Source organism: Cyprinodon tularosa, unplaced genomic scaffold, assembly GCF_016077235.1.
Source record: "Cyprinodon tularosa strain WSP-4 unplaced genomic scaffold, ASM1607723v1 ctg74, whole genome shotgun sequence".
Lineage (NCBI taxonomy): Eukaryota > Metazoa > Chordata > Actinopteri > Cyprinodontiformes > Cyprinodontidae > Cyprinodon > Cyprinodon tularosa.
Genome location: NW_024039496.1, coordinates 512,822 through 531,935, shown reverse-complemented (window position 1 = coordinate 531,935; position 19,114 = coordinate 512,822). Strand labels below are relative to the sequence as shown.

Genomic DNA, 19,114 nt, shown 5'->3' with positions numbered 1-19,114 from the left:
TCACGCCTGTAAATATATCCCAACAACACAAGGCACCATGAACTTTATTTAGACTCAAACTAAAAGCCTTTCCAAAAATCATCCTGGTGCTAAGCGTTGCCAACTTATGTAACCAGACTATCATAAATTGCTCTGCTAAACATATGTACGGTCTCACAGATTGTGAAGCCTATGTGGCCAGGGTCAATCACACCTCAGTACGTTGAGAGAGATTTAAAGCTCCTGCATTGTACTAGTTTTTTTCATATTTTTGCTGAGGAGATATATTTGCTGACTAACACCAGCTACACTTTGTTTTCATGCTAGACTCATTTTTTTATGTTTAAATATGATTTTCGTGAAGAAAGATTCTGCTGCAATCCTGCATGGTTATACATGCACTTCAAGACTAACTAATGTCATCTTGCAAATTTTACACCAGCAAAATAAAAAAGGAGAACATATTAGTTATTGGCTTCCTTTTGCACAGTTAGTTGGAAAAGCACTCACACCCCTTAAACTTTCTCCAGAGAACTTTAGTAAACAAATAGCCCCAAGCGACCAAGAAGGAAAGCACGGAATTATAAAGACGCTTTAATCAGGGTTAGGTTATGGGACAAGCTTGGAACATTTAATTGAGCAGGAAATTCCTCTGGTGAGGCTACGCAAGACTGGAAACTGGGGTGGAGACTCACCTTCCAACGAGACAATAGCTCTAAACAGTCAGGCAGATGTACTGTACAATAAAATACTTTAGTTTAGATCATGGCATCTGTTGATGTGGCCTAGTCAGTGTTCAAATCTTAAAAAACTCTTTGAAAAGACTAAAAAAAACGCTGTCCACAGATGCCCTTATGCTCTTTTGCAAAATTGCAAATTTTGCACTCTGTGTGCAAAGCCTGCTCCAAAAGATTTCCAGCTGCAGTTTTAATAGAAACTGGTGCCAGGAGGGATTGGGATGGTTGGAGTGGGGCCACACTGCTCACGGTTTTATTTGTAAAATCTATTAAAATCAACATATAAGTTCCTTTCCAAATCCCAATAATGTACAACCGTATGCTGGTCTATAACAATGAATCCCTATAATACATACTGCAGGTGTAATGTGACAATATTTGGAAAGGTTAAAAGTTAGCCGTCTATAAGTCTCTCTGATATCTATCCTAAAATGGTTATCACTCAGCAGTCTCAAATTATTGCCTGTTTGGTTAGCTCCCATTCTTACAGAATGACTTGCTGCTGCCTTGTCCTGTTTAATTGCATCTACAATATGTCTCCCTTATAGGTTTTCTGATTCTTTAATCTTTAGGGATGGAGGGCTTTAATGTGAGGACATCCAGGTTACTGTTGTTGTAATTCACTCACAGTATTTCAATTGCATCCATTGACAAGCGACTGTGGTCAATCAAATCCATGAGGATGAGCTGAGGGCTTTCTTTGAGCTGCGTATTACATTGCCTCCACTGAAGAATTATATCTGTCCAGCTGCAAATGATTGTATTTTCATTGCAATCTCCATCCCCTTTTATCCTGCTCTGCCTCCATTTTCCTTTTCCATCTACACACCTCTGTGAAACATGTGCTGTATATATTTGCTTTTGTGGATGTGTCTAAAGTGTACAGGGTGCATAAGGAGGGAAAAAAGTGTGTTCAGTGCAAAATAACGTTCAAAGGCTTCAAGGGAGTTCCAGTCTACGGGACAGATTGTGTCTAGACCAACTGGGCATCTTCTTGCTTCATTTTAAGTATTTTAAGTATAGAAAATACCTGACAAGAAGTTAATCTCTATGAAAGCTTGCATTCTTCTCTGCATGATATTTTAAAGTCATGAGGAGGAATTTGTGAGTTTGTGTCTCTGTTTACTGTGACCCTACAAGTAAATAGTTTACCTGTGCATGTTTAATAACCACAAAACACACATAGGCACATTTTATATTTTACACTATTTTTTTTTTATTTTGTCCTCATAAATCACTTTTCATTCACCGTAACCCAATATTTGTGAAACTGAAGGAAACAAATCCCAATTATTTGAATGTTTTGTTTTATTTAACCACAAACACATCTAGAGACTGACATTCTTTCTCACTTTTCTTTGAAAATATCACGCAGTCACACTGAATGGGGGGAGTCAATAAATATATATTGTCTTGTCTTGCCTGAAACTCTAAGCTGAAAATGTAAGTCTTAAGTCTTTCTTTCTGGATTGCCCTATTTCAATCTGAAAAACTCACACTGAAAGAAAAAGACAGAAGAATTTTATAGATACAATTACTTTAGTCTTAGGCTCTCAGATCTCGGCTGAAAACATTAGTGCTGAATTTTGTTTGATATGCATGAACAGGAGTAAAGAACAGGGATGTTTCCCCCCAGGCCTGAAACTGATGGTGGAGTGGAGATGGATGAAGTAAGTCCATAGACTGCTGGCTGGCAAGACAGTGTGCCTGAGCTGTATGGAGAGATCCAGTGGACTGCATGAGCTGATACTACTGCTTCACTCAGGGACCTGGAAGATGGAAGTCCAGCTTGGATAACACAAGTTGCAAGAACCTGTCCATAATGAGCAAGCATGACGTGACAGTGGAGAGAAAAACTCCCCATTGGGAAAAAACGTCTGACAAAACCAGGCTAAACATAGAGGTCTTCTGCCATACCGGTTGAGATGAGACAGGAAAGGTAAGTGTCCGGGAGGAAGGACACTCTGATGAAGCTTTAGTTTCGATGGTGGAGGAGGGGCTGGAGGTGGGTTAAATCGAGGTCACCTGAATCTAAGTCAGACATAGTGCAACCACTGCCTGCACTTTTGGTAGCAGAGGTTTGTGGATTGGAGACCTTTTAAGATGAACTCTGGATGCTGATTTGGCTTTCGTAGAGGTGTGATTCTAAACTGATTAGCTTGTGTCAGAGGTAGATGTGGGTAAGTAATCAATCATCCTAAGGATAAAACCCCCGGACCAAATATGAGCAGAGTGGTGTATGCAGTTCAATGCAGGAAGAAATGCTCTGATCTTTATGTTGGAGAAACCAAACTACCTCTCCACAGACACATGGGCCAACACAGAAGAGCGAACTCCTCGGGACCAGACTCTGTGGTACATCTACACTTTATGGACAAAGGACATTCTTTTGAGAACCAGAATGTTGACATTTTGGACAAAGAAAATAGATGGTTTGAGAGGGGCATAAAGGAAGCAATCTATGTTCGGAAAGAAAAAACAACCTTATACAGAGGGGGTGGACTCAGATTTCAGCTTTCAAAAACATACAATGCAGCAATTGAGTTGATCCCATCCGGCTATCATCACAACCCCAACCCCTGTACAGGAGAGCAGAAGACCTCGCCTATTTAGCCAGGCCAACAATTCCCGTTAACGAAACCCTGTTCAGAGACTTAGGTGGGTATGGGGCATTGCAGGCTAACAAAAGAAGCCAAACAATCCCCATTCCAAAGTGGTGGAGTTGTTTTTCCGTTTCAATTTGCATGATTTCAAAACAAAAACAAGGTTTTGCTATCGTATAAAACCTCAAGTCCAACACTATTTCTGACATTTTGAGCTGAAAAAGCTTCCTGGATGGGAAGCGATACGTCTTCAAACTTGGAAACAAAGTCCAGTGGATTGTTTTTAAACTTTTTTAGAGTAAGTAATCAGTTTATTCAGTTTAACGTCTGCCTAGGCTCCACATGTATATCTATATTCTTCCCAATCTACCTAAAAACAGTTTCCCTGTCCCTCCTAAAAAAGAGATTCCCTGAAGCATAATGATGCCACCAAATAATTTTTAAAAAGGGATTGGATTCAACATTATCAGAAGTCTTATGACACACCCCAAAGGGAGTCCTTCTTTTAACAATGCCTTCTTTTTCCCCCTCTTCCATAAAGACCAGACTTGAAATAACCGACTATTCTACCATGGAAAATGGATGGGTTGTGCCCTATGAAATGTTCTCGGCCTGGGAAACTGCCTTTTCACCTACCTCTGTATTTTAAAGCCTTCTTTACAATCTGTAAACCTGCAAAGAGCACACAGCAATTTCCCACCAGAAAAGAAACTTGTAGTACAATACAACAAAAGGTATAATGTTCTGTCAACATTACATATAAAATCTGCTACAGCAAATGCTTCAAATTTAGATAGAAAGTTTCAGAAAAATGTTAAAAATGGCTGTACCTGGCTGGTTTCACAAACCGTACATCATCAGTAGGTCAATTGATCTGAGAGGCCGACTTGTCTTTGTGCAAGTTAGCTGAGATAGTGATTAGTAATTAATGGGTGTAAGAGAGTCAAGCCTGGGAAGGGGCTCCTATCTCCACCACTTGATCCCTGTCACCTATGTTCCTTCATCTTCATGATGCTATTGGATCACCAAAAGTCTGTACCAAACTTCTGAAGCCTTCAAAAACGTCTGTATATATACAGAAGAGATCACACACAGGCAACTCTATGTACTTTTAAGGGGAATTCTGAAGGAATTATGTCACACTGGATTTTTACTTCGAGTTTTTTTACTGTTCAAATCTTAAATCATTTAAAAAAAGACAAAAAAAAACATGAATCATTATTTTTCCAATTGAAAAATATATAATACTTTGTGATCCTCAAAAATCACAATAAAACCAAGGGATGCAAAGGGACAAAAGGCATAAAAGTTCAAGTGGCATTAATAGTTCAGCAGACACTGGACGGCAAAAAAAAAAAAGCCCTAAAATGATACACAACCTGTAAAAAAAAAAAAACGAATAACTGTTACTAACTAATAATTGATTAAAACTAATTTAATTTTATTGATCTCACATTGGAGAAATGTACCTCTGCATTTAACCCATCCCCTTGGGGAGCAGTGGGCTGCCATCGTGGGGGAACCAGGGAGCAGGGTTGGGTTTAAGGGTCATGCTCAGAGAGTCAGAGTGGCGGTCTGTGGGAGTAGGGCTTGAACCAGAACCTCTGGATTCCAAGTACAATGCCCTAACCACTTGGCCACCACTCCCCTTTAAAAATACGCCATTTGATTTTTTTTATGACTGTCAAGGAATAAAATCAAATCTACGGAATAACTATTATGAAATACAAACACTCCCACATTCAAAACAATATAAATGTCACCTGGTGTGTTGAACAAGAGCAGGATATGTAGGAGGGAGAAAAGAGAGCCAGAAGAATGGCAGCCAATAAAATAGGGAGTGAGGAAAAGAGAGAGAGCGGAAGGAAGATGGGAAGGTACGGTAAAGGTTTTTCAATGTTTAATTTTCAAATAGGATTAAGCAGAATGACATTTAGCTGAAGGTTACATGCTCAGCATTGTCTTAGCTGATATTGATATGCAGGAGGCACCCTGCTTGTCACCGGGACAAACACTGTTGATGAATGAGAAGCCTTTCCCCAGGAAGGTGTTAAGTGCAAATTTGAAATGAGAGTCAGACAGAGGTGGGGAGAAAAGAGGGGAAAGAAAAAAAAATAAATACAACACACACACAAACATGCACCGAGTTACCGCAATAGTTCATGTAAACTGTCACTAGATAATGTTGCCAAAACTGTAAATTGTTGCGTAAGTAAAAGGTTCCTCTTCGCTGGTGCTGGTTGATCTCCTGCTGAACAAAACACACAATGTGCTTTGATATGTGCATCTCATTTCAACAATCACGACACAACAACGCCTCTTAAAAATGCATAAGTAGGATAAAGTTGACAGTAACTTCACTGTATCCTCATTTCGGCTAACTTTTCCCCTGGAATTTACATCTTAATAAGGCAAGTCTTACCCTTTAATTCTTATGGGCTCTGCTCATTTCTCATGCATTAATACTGGAGCTGCTGACTTAGCTCTTCCTCTGAATACAGAATAGGACACACATATTAAGACTCATATATTTACAGGATTGATGCCACGAGAGATTCTGTCAGAGTGAGATGAGAAGGGCTGGTTCCGATCGGGTTTAGTGTGTGAGCTGTCTACATCTTAGTGAGGCTAAAGTCATGAGACGGGCAGCATCCTTCCTGGTTCTTTTAGATGGGAGCCAAAGCCTGGCTCACTGAAGCTCAGGCAGTGAAGCAGAGCAAATACAACCTCTACAAAGCTGTTTATCTCAGTGACAAAGAAAAAGATCTAAACTCTAAGAAAGTAAAATAAGCATGGTCATGAACTGAGCTGTATATAAGGAGAAAGACAGAGAGCTTTAAAGATCATGAGAGCTTGCGGCCAGTGGTTTCTCTAGCAGCTGTCTGTGGTTTCTCTCAGTGTCGGGGTGTTTGTGTCACTCTGGCTGCAGCGCCTGCTCCGCCACCGGGACCTTTGTTTGTTTAAAAAGGCGCGCCTGTCAAACAGAGAGTGCCACCGACAGCCAGAAGCTCTGCTAAATGACTCTGACAGCAAGCTCTAATCAGAGGCTTTGCACATTGCCAGAGGGCCTAGAGAATGAATCATAACCCAGGCCTAAATATTTAAAGGGCTAAACTTTCCAAAGGTCAGGCTTTTCCGTGCATGCCAGGGTGACATGTGTCAGTGAAGCGCACAGTGAAGTGGGAAGAGAGGCACATATCAACAGGGACACATGGAGTAGTATAACACTGGCTAGACTCATTGCATAGATTATGCAGAGTTCAGAATTTTTTCCTTCCGTTCACCCCTTTTTAGCTCACCCTACAGGTTTTCTATCAGGTTTAGGTCTAAAGACAAAGATCAGACATGAAGCTGGGTTGATCTAGTGTTTGAATAACAATTTCTTAGCAAGTATAAAAAAATGCAAGGAAGGTATTTTCAAATGTGCAATAGATAAAGATATTTTGATAGTAGAATATTAGGGGATATTCTACTAAACTGGCACCAAGTTAAACTGGTTTCAGTGCTTGCTTCACCACTGTTTCCACCACTGCAAGCTCTGGCTATGACCTGCTGTTTCAGCACCTGCTCTGGGAATGGACAGAGAAGAAATCCACATGTTGTGAGTGCCACATTTAAACTGAAACTGAAAAAAATTATCTAGAAATGAATGCAAATTTCTTAACTTAAGTGTATCTAACCTTAATTTGAGTAGTTTGCCAATGGAAATAGTTTTTTAGTCTTAGAATAAGATAATTAGATAATATGCACTTGAAATAAGACAATGCAGTTGTATTTTATTTTATTTTAAATGTAAATCATCTTGTTCCATTTGCAAAGCATCTCACTTACCTCCTGAATTCAAAGAAATATGCACTTATTGACTTATTTAGATTTCAATTTTTTGCAGTGTAGTGTAAAAGAAGCCAGATTAACACTAAACTAACACAATCATATTGTATTACATCAGTACTAGGATTTTGAAGTTGTCAAAAGTGTCACATAGAACTTTGCGAACAGACTTAATGTATTTAATTTCCCATGCAGTTAATAAATACTGTCAATAAATAAATATAACATTTTGTTAATATTTCCTGCATGAAATGTTGAGTTAATTTCCTATTTCAAGTGACCAGAGTGTTGATCAAATTTCAACTGAGTGGAACTGTGAAGCTCCCTCAATGCACTTTACACATTTCTTTGTAATATTTCTCTCTTAAAAATGAATATGTTGTCTTCGATAACCATTAATTAACCCCCTGCTTTAATGTAATTTATCAATGACTGGGATTTTTATAGCTTTGAAGGTGTATATACATTTTGATTAACTTGGCAAGCACTGCTTGTTTAAAAGTCTTAATAGATTGGTGTTTATCCTAATAACCTTATGTGGAGTAGCTGTAATAGATATTTTCAGTTGTAAGGTATAGCTGTGTCTGTGCAATATTATGCTTCACAAAAGTCCAGGATAAAACATAGAGAAATCTATCATTTGAATATTTAAAGTGACAATGATGGGTCGCTTGGTTGTAGACAATCCAACAGGTTCATTTAAAGAACTGGTGATGATCTAGGTCCAACTTCAGCCTAGATTCGACACTTTGGTAGAAAAGAATACTGCAATGAGATGCTAAGAAGTCCACCGAGAATTGTAACGTTTATTAGAGATAAACAGACCCACAGCATCACAATTCTTATCACATTCACCCAGAATTTTAGCCAAAGATACAGTTTAACACAGCCAAGTTTTTAGGAAATCCCAAATGTTGAACTCTATTATGCTAGGATGGAAAAGGACAATTTCCTTTCACGGCTTCTAAACAACTTTTCACAAAGATGGTTTAAAGCCATTTACATATCTTTAATAGGAGTACCAATAAAATTGAAAATTATAAGATTCAATAAGGTTATATTTATATCAGGTTGAATTTATAAGAGGTTTTCAAAGATTTTATTGAATCCTCTCTCATTTTTTATTTAGGAGTAAATGACTGCAAATGATAAAGGTGTATTTAAACATCACACTCAGATTGAACATGACTTTCCAGAAACATGATAAATTATTTGGAAAAATCTTTGCTTGAAATGATAAAACCGTCTAGTTTGATTCTAATAAGTGACCAGTGGTTCTATCTTAAGTAGGATGCTTTCCAGCTGCATGTGACTGACCAGAACTGGTTTGCAGATATCAAGCATCTCTTTGTTCGTGAGAAAAAAGGTAGAGGTTTCTGGTGGTAGAGAAAAAAGGAATAAATCTAGAGAGTAGGATGTGGGCATGCATTTTAAAGGGAATCAAATTAGAAAAAGCTAATATTTTTCTTAACATGTTATAATTAGTATGTTGTATTGTGGTTTTAAAGTTAAACTTTTTTTTTTACAAAAGAAGTTTTAAGAAATCCAATAAACAACCAAGAAAAAGAAAACAAAAGAAAGAGTAACTGGATAAGAATGGATGTTTTGGATCAGAGTTTAGTTCATCTAAACCAACTGACAAGTTCACAATATAGGGCATGAGGTCATTTCTTTTGACTCAGTTTCCAATGAGAAGCAAACATCCAATTCAATTTAGGTACGTGCCTGCGCAGGGCTGAAGCCAGAGGGAGATTGTAACTGACAGCCATTGGACAGCTGGCTGGATTTGAATATTGACGAGACAGAGACTTGACAGAAGGGATTATGCTCTACCTTCTGACTTACTAGCTGCAACACTGATCCATTGTATTGTCAAATCAGCTCAGCATCAGATCTACAGTATGTCCGTATGACGCAGCGTTGCCACTCAGTATTAGATCGTACCTGGGATCCATCTCAATATAATCTCAATACAAAGTGATGTCGGCTCAAAAGCTGCAAGACACTTAGTAAAACGTCCAAGACAGAAATATGCGATATCAAGGCAAATCTATGTCAAATGATCAAATGGATTCGGTGCACTCAAAAATATAAAGAACCAAAAGTTTGCATAACAAAGCATGAAAGAAGGACAATAGCTGGGTCTGTAAACCTTGGATTGAATTTGGTTCATGTGTTTTTGAATGCTGTCTGTCTACTTTTGTAAATACATTTAGTTTACATGAACAAAAACTTTTAAGAAACTCATTTATTTATAAAGCATACCACAAAATTAATTGTGGCAAAAACTGGAAGTGGTTTGTACCTCTTAAATGCTTGACTTTTCTAATTGAATTGCCCTCCCTGGAGGTCTAAGAATAACAAAACTGAGGCATACGTATGTTGAAAAGTGGACTTTGTTCCCCTCAATCTCAAGCCTAGAGGTAACTTTTAAATATAAGTATGTGTATTATTGTTTGTATTTCTTCTTGTGGTTATGTCCTTATAATATGGATGTATGTGTTTAAAAATGTAAGTATGTATGTCTTTATGCATATATAAATTTGCCTTTAAGTGCATCTTGTATGTATGTGCAGCATTTGTCAGTTTTTTTAACCTTTCATTTTTATATGAACTAATCTGGTCTTTTCATTTTTATTAATAAAAGTGATTTTACCTTTCAATGGGATACACTTTTAATTTCTCTCTGAAATAATTGGTCTCTAGAAACAAATATTTGACTTGCTTTGTAAAGGTTTCAAGAGTAAGGCATAAAAATTGTTCTTTTTGTACCATTTTGTACATTTACCATGTGTACAATATACAGCACAGTCAGTTTTCTGTTTGGATGCATTATTTAGAGAGAATATTACATGTAGAACTTAATAATGCCCCTTTTACACTGATTCTAATTTGATCCAGTTTACTCATACAGTATTTGTTTTAGATGTACCTAAGAGCAGGTCCCATCTCTGAACAGGGTAAACATGTGACATTAACAGACAGTTCTTCACTGATGGACCTTGGCTGATGTCTGCAAAATGTAGGCAGAAACTGAGTAGCAAGAAATGAAAAGGAGTTCCTCTACATGAATAAAGACAAAATGTTAACTTTTTTCATCTCACTGCTGTTTCAAGAAAAGTTCCAAAAACTAAGGAAGGACTACAAAAATATTAAGGATGACAAAAGCCCAAATAGGCCAAAATGAAAAGCTGTGGTAATGGTTTGTAATTACTGTTGAAGGGCTTAATGGGTTTATTTTATTTTGTATATCTTTATTTGAAACTTATGTCATATTGGGTAGGACCCCCTGCAAACACACAACACTCACTGACTACTGGAAGTGAGCCTTCCCCCATAAGTGAGTCAGTGGAAACACGACAGGCTGCAGAGTTGAGTAAAACCAAGTGAAGTGGAGCCAATCGGTGCTGGAACCCTGAATAAAAAGGAAGCATTAGTCAAATATTCATATTGTGTCCGAATAACGCTAAAGAGAGGTGTGATGTAATAAGGAAGGTGGTCTAAGACACTAGAAATTGTAAAATAACCCCCTTTTATGAGATTCGAGCAATGTTTCAAATGCTCTTTTACCTTTAATTTAAGGTTTACGCATACATTTTCCACCACCTATGAAACATGGCATTAATCTACATGAGTTACGATTGTCGAAAGGACAAATTTTCAATGTGTCATTCGAATACATGGAAAGGAATCAGACTGCAACTCATTTAGTTTGTTTTTGTCTATATGTTATAGCAAGCCATAAGGTTTTCATAATGATTTAAACATTTCTTTAGAGTTAAAGTGCACTAATAGTGTGAAATTTTGCTATCTTCCAACTAGAACTGGGCACTCCCACAGAATCTATTCCTGAATTGTTACCACATGCTGAACCACTACAGATAGAAGATATGTCCCCCAGGTCTTCAATCATCACATGAATGAATCTGCAATTTTTTTTTATCACCAAGTGCATTGATGTTTATATGTTTGTGTACAGGTGCTGGTCATAAAATTAGAATATCATGAAAAAGTAGATTGATTTCAGTAATTCCATTTAAAAAGTGAAACTTGTATATTATATTCATACATTACATACAAACTCATATATTTCAGATGTTTATTTTGTTTAATTTTGATGATTACAAATGACAACAAATGAAAATCTCAAATTCATCATATCAGAAAATTAGAATATTGTGAAAAGGTTCAAAATTGATGGCCCCTGGTACCACACTCTAATCAGCTAATTAACTCAAACCACCTGCAAAAGCCTTTAAATGGTCTTTCAGTCTAGTTCTATAGGCTACACAATCATGGGGAAGACTGCTGACTTGACAGTTGTCCAAAAGACGACCATCGACACCTTGCACAAGGAGGGCAAGACACAAAAGGTCATCGCTAAAGAGGCTGGCTGTTCACAGAGCTCAGTGTCCAAGCACATTAATAGAGAGGCGAAGGGAAGGAAAAGATGTGGTCGAAAAAAGTGTACAAGCAAGAGAGATAACCGCACCCTGGAGAGGATTGTGAAACAAAACCCCTTCAAAAATGTGGGGGAGATTCACAAAGAGTGGACTGCAGCTGGAGTGAGTGCTTCAAGAACCACCACACACAGACGTATGAAAGACATGGGTTTCTGCTGTCGCATTCCTTGTGTCAAGCCACTCTTGAACCACAGACAGCGTCAGAAGCGTCTAAAGAGAAACAGGACTGGACTGCTGGTGAGTGGTCCAAAGTCATGTTCTCTGATGAAAGTAAATTTTGCATTTCCTTTGGAAATCAAGGTCCCAGAGTCTGGAGGAAAAGAAGAGAGGCACTTCATCCACGTTGCTTGAAGTCCAGTGTAAAGTTTCCACAGTCAGTGATGGTTTGGGGTGCCATGTCATCTGCTGGTGTTGGTCCATTGTGTTTTCTGAGGTCCAGGGTCAACGCAGCCACATACCAGGAAGTTTTAGAGCACTTCATGCTTCCTGCAGCTGACCAACTTTTTGGAGATGCAGATTTCATTTTCCAACAGGACTTGGCACCTGCACACAGTGCCAAAGCTACCAGTACCTGGTTGAAGGACCATGGTATCCCTGTTCTTAATTGGCCAGCAAACTCTCCTGACCTTAACCCCATAGAAAATCTATGGGGTATTGTGAAGAAGAAGATGCAATACACCAGACCCAACAATTCAGAAGAGCTTAAAGCCACTATTAGAGCAACCTGGGCTATCATAACACCTGAGCAGTGCCACAGACTGATCGACTCCATGCCACGCCGCATTGCTGCAGTAATACAGGCCAAAGGAGGCCCAACTAAATACTGAGTGCTGTACATGCTCATACTTTTCAGTTGGCCAACATTTCTATAAATCCTTTGTTTTTATTGGTCTTCAGTAATATTCTAATTTTCTGATATGATGAATTTGAGATTTTCATTTGTTGTCATTTGTAATCATCAAAATTAAACAAAATAAACATCTGAAATATATGAGTTTGTATGTAATGTATGAATATAATATACAAGTTTCACTTTTTAAATGGAATTACTGAAATCAATCTACTTTTTCATGATATTCTAATTTTATGACCAGCACCTGTATGTGTGAGCATATATGTCAAAGACATTTTCTCAAACTGTGTCAAGCCAGTCTCGTCTCCCACCAAGCGCACATCCTTCCATCTCAAGGGCCGTCAAGAGCAGTCAAGTCATAGATCGTCTGATCAAAGGGCCTCGGACAGATCCGCGAAGGCCCTTTGAAAGGACATCCACAGCTACACAAGCTGACACGCTTTTTCTTGCTTGAACACAAACGCTCATCTAGCCATGCGCGCTCACAAGTGCGTGTACAGAGGGACCCACACAAACACAAGACTTCAAACGCAGCTTGGTCTCAGACTCCAAGTTCAAGCCATAATAAGCTCATCAGAAGGCATAGATAGGCTTTTCTTAAATCGTTATATAAAATACCCAAGAACATACAGCTGTAAAGTGAAAGGAGTAGAAATGTGGGGAGATAGGGAGATTTATGTCTAGATGGTGTAAACATATGACGTTTTCAAAAGAGAGAAGCGTAAAAGACCCAAATTCCCAGACATGAAGGGACTAAACAAGCAGTAAGGTTTATACTGCAGAAACATGAAGGGTCTGGAACTTTTTTCTACCTGTTGGTTGTGAGCTAAGATTTCTCCTTACACTTGAATGGCTTTTAATTATTAACTGGGAAATGTGCTATTAACTTATTCAGAGTAGAACTTAAAAGAGAAAAGGACTTGAGTTGTCATTAGTCCAAAACAATTAGAGAGGGAGTACCTAATGCATAGCTTAAGGGTTTAATAGAGATTTGCATAGATCAAGCCTAAAAATGAAAAGCTGAAAGGGAATTAAAAAATACCATGCAAAATGTCAGGGAATCATACCATTAAAATAGCATTTGCAGATACTCTGAAGATATCATTTACATTTTTCCAACATTTTGTTCCTTCTTTTAAGTCTTTTCCATTTTCACTCTGCATTACTCATCCGATTCTACATCAGAGATGGACATCAAGACCACTGAAAGTCCATCTAGCAAGTGAAACAAAAAACGGACACAAAGCATGCAGATGCTTGACCACTGAAATGTGGCAAGCTAGCAAATATGTCATCAAAGCTATTTGTTTAACATAGATATTGGAATTACAACAAACCCTTTATGTTGTGCTGCTTCACCCAAAGTACAGATTATAAATACGTCAAAAATATAGCTTAACACCCAACCACAAACAATGATTTAGTAAGTAGCTTGTTAAGAGAGTAAATTGCTAAGATAAAGAAACTGATATTGCTGTTAAGCCAATAAAAATTGGTTAAAACCAACACTAATGATGTTTAATGGTGATCTGATTCTTTTTTAAGCTAGGCATACAGTTCATATCATTCCAACCAAAATCCAGAAGATGTATGGAGAAGAAAAAAAAAATTAGGATAGAGATTGACCGATACAGGTCTTTAAAGACTGATGTCGAAGATGATTATTCTGACTTCAGTCCAACTAGTCCCCGATATTTTATGCCAAATTTCCAAGGCTGATGCTATGTTCACACCAGACGCAGCAGGAGCAGCAAAATCGCGTCTGCTGCTTCCTTTTTGCTGCTTGTACCAGTTAGTTCTGACGCGTGGCTGAAGCAGCTTTGCTGCTCTGGCTGTGCGGTGCAAAAGTGTGTCTGACGCGTGTTGGGCTGAGCTTCACTATCCTTTCTCTGCCTTGCAGCTATATTTGCTGTGATCAGTGGGATAAGTGAGAAAATACACCTGAAAACTTAATCAGTGCAGTCAGTTCATCCAGATTATCATCCTGCCTTCCAATGTTATTTCTGTCAGAGCTGATCAGACCCCCACATACCAGCGGTGCGCCGACAGTAGGAATCCCTTCAACAGCAGCCTCTGGCCGGGCTCCTCCTCGCAGTTTACCCCGGTGGCTGGTAAGTGTTTTTCATCTAAATAATCTAAACTGCAGGCACCAGGATAATAAAAGCGAACATATTCTGTCGGCAGGTTTCAGCATTTTAAGTTAATTTATGCGTTAATAAACTGTTTCAGAGGAGTGATCACAGCGCTCTGTGTCATCAGCGATGTGTCTGTCTCCCCGCCAGCTCCCAGATCAGCTTCTCTGATTGGTTGATGCGGCGCTTCGAGCAGCAAAAGTTAAATTTTTCCATCTCGAGCAGCAGCGCGTTTGCGGCGCGTCACACGCATCAGATGCTTAAACGCTCCCGACGCACTGCTTCAGCTGCTCAGACTCGCTGCGCCTGCTGCTCAAAACGGCCTGCGTTACCTTTTGCTGCGTCTTGACGCGCGTCAACCATTGACTTTGCATGTAAACTCGTTGATTCTGCCGTGCCTGCTGCGTCCAGTGTGAACGTAGCATGATTCTTTAGTAACTGCTTTTTTTACCCAACAATACCAAATTCTACATGACTCTTAAAATAAGTACATTAATAACACACAGAGGATATTAATAATGAGTAGCAAATAGAGGGAGCAGCAATACATTTGCCTTAAGTGATTGCAAGGCATGGCTTTGAAGTGCACATATCAGCCAAAACCGATGCCTGCCGATGTACCAGTCTATGTCTAATTCAAGGTGGGGAAGTAGTGTTTCATTTACCTAGTTTTATTAAAATGTAGGATCATTGCTAATATAAAATGCATTATGTCAAATACAGGAAACAAAGTAAACCAGCCATGCTCAAACATAAATAAACATTATTTTTCCTCCTCTAAGGACGTGATGTTTTCATCGGCGTTAGTTTGTATGTCTGTTTTCAAAATAACTAATAAAAGTTTTTTTTTTCAGGGAAGGTGCGTATTGTGACCAGCAACACATTATTAAATGTTGGTAATGATCCGAATCCTCATCTGGATCCATTTTGTTTTTTTTTGGTTTTTTTGGAAAGATTCTGTGAATAAAGTTATGAACTTAAGGTGTAAGTCAGAATATGTTCTACTTAGGTTTGTGGCTGCGACAAGGCAAAATAAAATAAATCAAGATGTTTGAATACATTAGTAGGCTGCTGTGTGTGGAATGTGTGTGTGGACATGCCTCAGTGTTGGTTTGTGGGCGAAACCTCTCTACTCTGTGAGACACAGTTTTTTATTCATAAGTCACACTATATATCATGTGACCACATATCTCAAATCCCTTCGCTTTGCTGTTTCTGGCTCCTAATTATTACTCACTAGTCATTCAGGGGAAAGTTTGTGTAAATTTGCAGTGGCTTAATTACTGAATAATTTAGACCATGCTCCAAATTAATGTAGACATTTCCATATTAATGTGTTTGCCTTCTGATTCAACATTTATTTGTACTGTGGACAGGAGAGTAGCAATTACCATGGCATATCATAGAGGTTGTTCTATTACTTCAGACATCATTATGCTTCTTGTCCACCGCAGTGTGACTGAAAACCTGTCTGCAGGACACAGCTTGAGACGTTCCTCAGATATGCTTACTGTTGCTCTGTGGCGACGATCGCAGGAGGAGAAGAGTGAGAGGGCACTGCTCGTGTTTGACAGGGTAAGGTCCAATTTAGAACAGCTGCTGCTTTTGGTCACATTTTTTTATATGCAGGAAAAATGAGGACAACAGCAAGTATCCAAACACCTGCCAAGTCCACACACTTTCTCCCGCCCAGTGCAGCAACAGAGACGCTGAGGTTTCTGTCCCAGTGGGTTGACAGATCTTTGTTCTTTTTATCCTCCATCCTGACCCACCTCTCCCTCCACCTTGCCTCTTTCTTTGCTTTCCTCAGAGTCTCGCAACTGTTTGGCTCTTGTTAGGAGCTCGGCTTAACAGGTTGGCATCTTTCACTGAAACAGCACCTCCTGTAGAAGTTGTGGCACTGAGAACTGTGGGTATGTGTAGGTACTTCTGTGCACGTTTGTGTGTGAGAGAGATACAGAGAGAGAAAGATCTTTCTTTCTTGAGCTACAGTAAATAATTACAGAAAGCCCCTTCTATAGGAAAGCCAACATGCTCTGTTGTGTCCTGTGTTTCAATGTCTGACACCACTTCCAAAATCCCATCCACAAGTGGAAAAACAAATACTTCCATCAGAAAACACAAATCATCATTATAATATTCTTTTTATATGGCTGCAAGCATTTTGCCCAAATAAAACAAGGTTAAAAAGGATGAATTTTGGTAAATGTTTCTGGATATATGTCCTCATTATCCCTGGCTACATACTTCATGGGTCATCTCTAAAATGTAAATCCTTTTTTAAAAAGCTGTAAAAGAAATTCAAATATGCGTGTGATATTAGTTAGGTTCTAAGTCAGGGAATTCACATTACAGACACAAACTACCAAAGAACATTTCCTCCCATACAGGCAAAGGAATGGGGAACAGACGAGAAACTGGGCAAGATAATGACTAATAAGGAGAAATGTTAAAAAATCTAAATCTTCCCAAAGCTAGAAAAATTGAAATACATATATTTATCTAGAGAACACAAACACATGCAAAAGGAGACATAAAACGCCCTGCAATGGACATGGGTTTTTCTCTACTACAGTTCCAGTGGATGATTTAGAATATACCTTCATTTAAAAAAGAAAATAAAAAAAAATCCATTTTTAATGTGAAACATAGTGTATTCAATAAAGAAATGCATATTTTTTGCAAAAACAAAAAGTCTTTATTAAATTTGCATCTACTGCAGGAACATAACCCTTATGTTCCAATCTTTTTGCGTTGTTATAACTCTGATTGTTCAGACATAAAATGTCAGCTGCTCTAGGTGGATTTAGATGAAGCCATAGTCTGCATGGTATAGAATAAGGATCTTTTTAAGAAATAAACACCATGAGAAATGAAGACAGGCATCAAAAAATAAAAGACAACAGTGGGTGAGAGAGAAAATACAAACAGTGGATAATTATTCAAAATTGATGAACAGATAAGGCAGAAACTTATCACTGAGACTAAAAAGATGCCAGCAAAACACTGAAGGAGCTCCACTAGACATACAGTGTTCTAAATGTGACAAAAATAGTTTTAGATACATCTAGATCAGTGGTGTGAAACTCCAGTTATCTTGGGTCCTGCAGCTTTCAGATGTGACTCAAGTAATTGCTCATTAGCTGAGCTCTGTAGAGTTTGACTGCATGCTAGTGAGGGAGCATGGACATATGATTCAGGTCTGTAAGGTCAGGGACACATCTACATTTTTATTTTTTATAGAGGCCATTGAGGAATTTCAGTTCAAAGCTACTAGTCTAGAATAGTGTGTCTGGTGTTTGACAGAGGGCTTTTATTTTAAAGAAAGGGTTTAGGCTGAATTTAACGAGTCCCTGTAATAGAATGCGTTACGACCTAATCCAACTAAATGTAGTTTTTGGGGCCACAACAGCGGGAAAAATAATAATAACAATTTAGAAAAAACATCAACATTATGATGGTACCAGCATAATTTTTGATGACTTTTGTCTAGCTGGATGAAATTATATAAAGAATCAGTTCTGACAAAGCAATATTTGGTGTCTTCTGAATATAATTGGGATCTGACTTTGCAGCATTACAATAAGTCTATTTATACATCTAAATCCACAATGCTACCACTTCATTAGAAGAAAATTACTCTTTTATATGGCCCAGCCAAAGTCCAGAAGGAATTTCTGGACTTTGGAGAGAATGTGCCAGAGTGTCCTCAATATCTTTTACATTTTGACAAGTTCTGCACACTAGAGCAGAGTGATATAAAAAAAGAACTTCTCTTAAAGAAGACTGAATCATGTCATATAATCAGAATATTTTGTAACAAAGTAACAGCTTAAAGCCATAGACACAGATCGAACTTCAGGGTAGATATGTCACACAAAAAAAACAAGCTTTATAACAAGGATCCAGACATCTTTTTTTTCCCCATCAATTGAAGATGCTTTGTAACCTCACAGTTAGGAGGTTACCTCCAGGTTGGTCACCTTTCCTCCAATCATCAGCCGTCCTCTAAGGTCCCTGTGAAACTCCCCCTTTTCACCTCTGTTCCCACCAGGTGATCTGTACATCCACAGGTTTCTTTAAAGAACAAATCTGAAAGCCTGCCAGAACACACAACCTGCCTTCGTGCCTTCTGTCTGTATTTGGGTCTCCTGCTTTAAACTTTGTCACCAAATGCATAAAATATAACCCATGAATTAATGAACAAAGACGATGCAGATAGTCTTTAGATATTTGCCCTCCTCACACACACAAGCGCAAACACCGAGAACAAGAATTCCCTCATCCAAGCTCCCCACTGAACAGCCTACAGAAGGGGGGAAAAGTTATTTGTTGTTACTTCACCTCAGTGTGCTAGCAGGAAATAATCTATGACTTATTCAAGACTTTCTCTTTGTCATTTGTGCATATTTCAAATGGAAACTCGGCTAAAGAGTGGTGAGGCTTGAGAAGCTGCAAAAGTGACAAAACTTAAGTTTTTGAGCTTAGCTATCTATAGTTTCCAAGCCGCTACAAA

General features: G+C 38.4%; 1 protein-coding gene across 1 annotated transcript in view; it reads right to left on the bottom strand.

The window, feature by feature from the left end:
• The window catches only part of kiaa0825 (KIAA0825 ortholog), a 168,425-nt gene that overhangs the window by 1,893 nt on the left and 147,418 nt on the right, over positions 1–19,114 (bottom strand). The window lies entirely within an intron of this gene.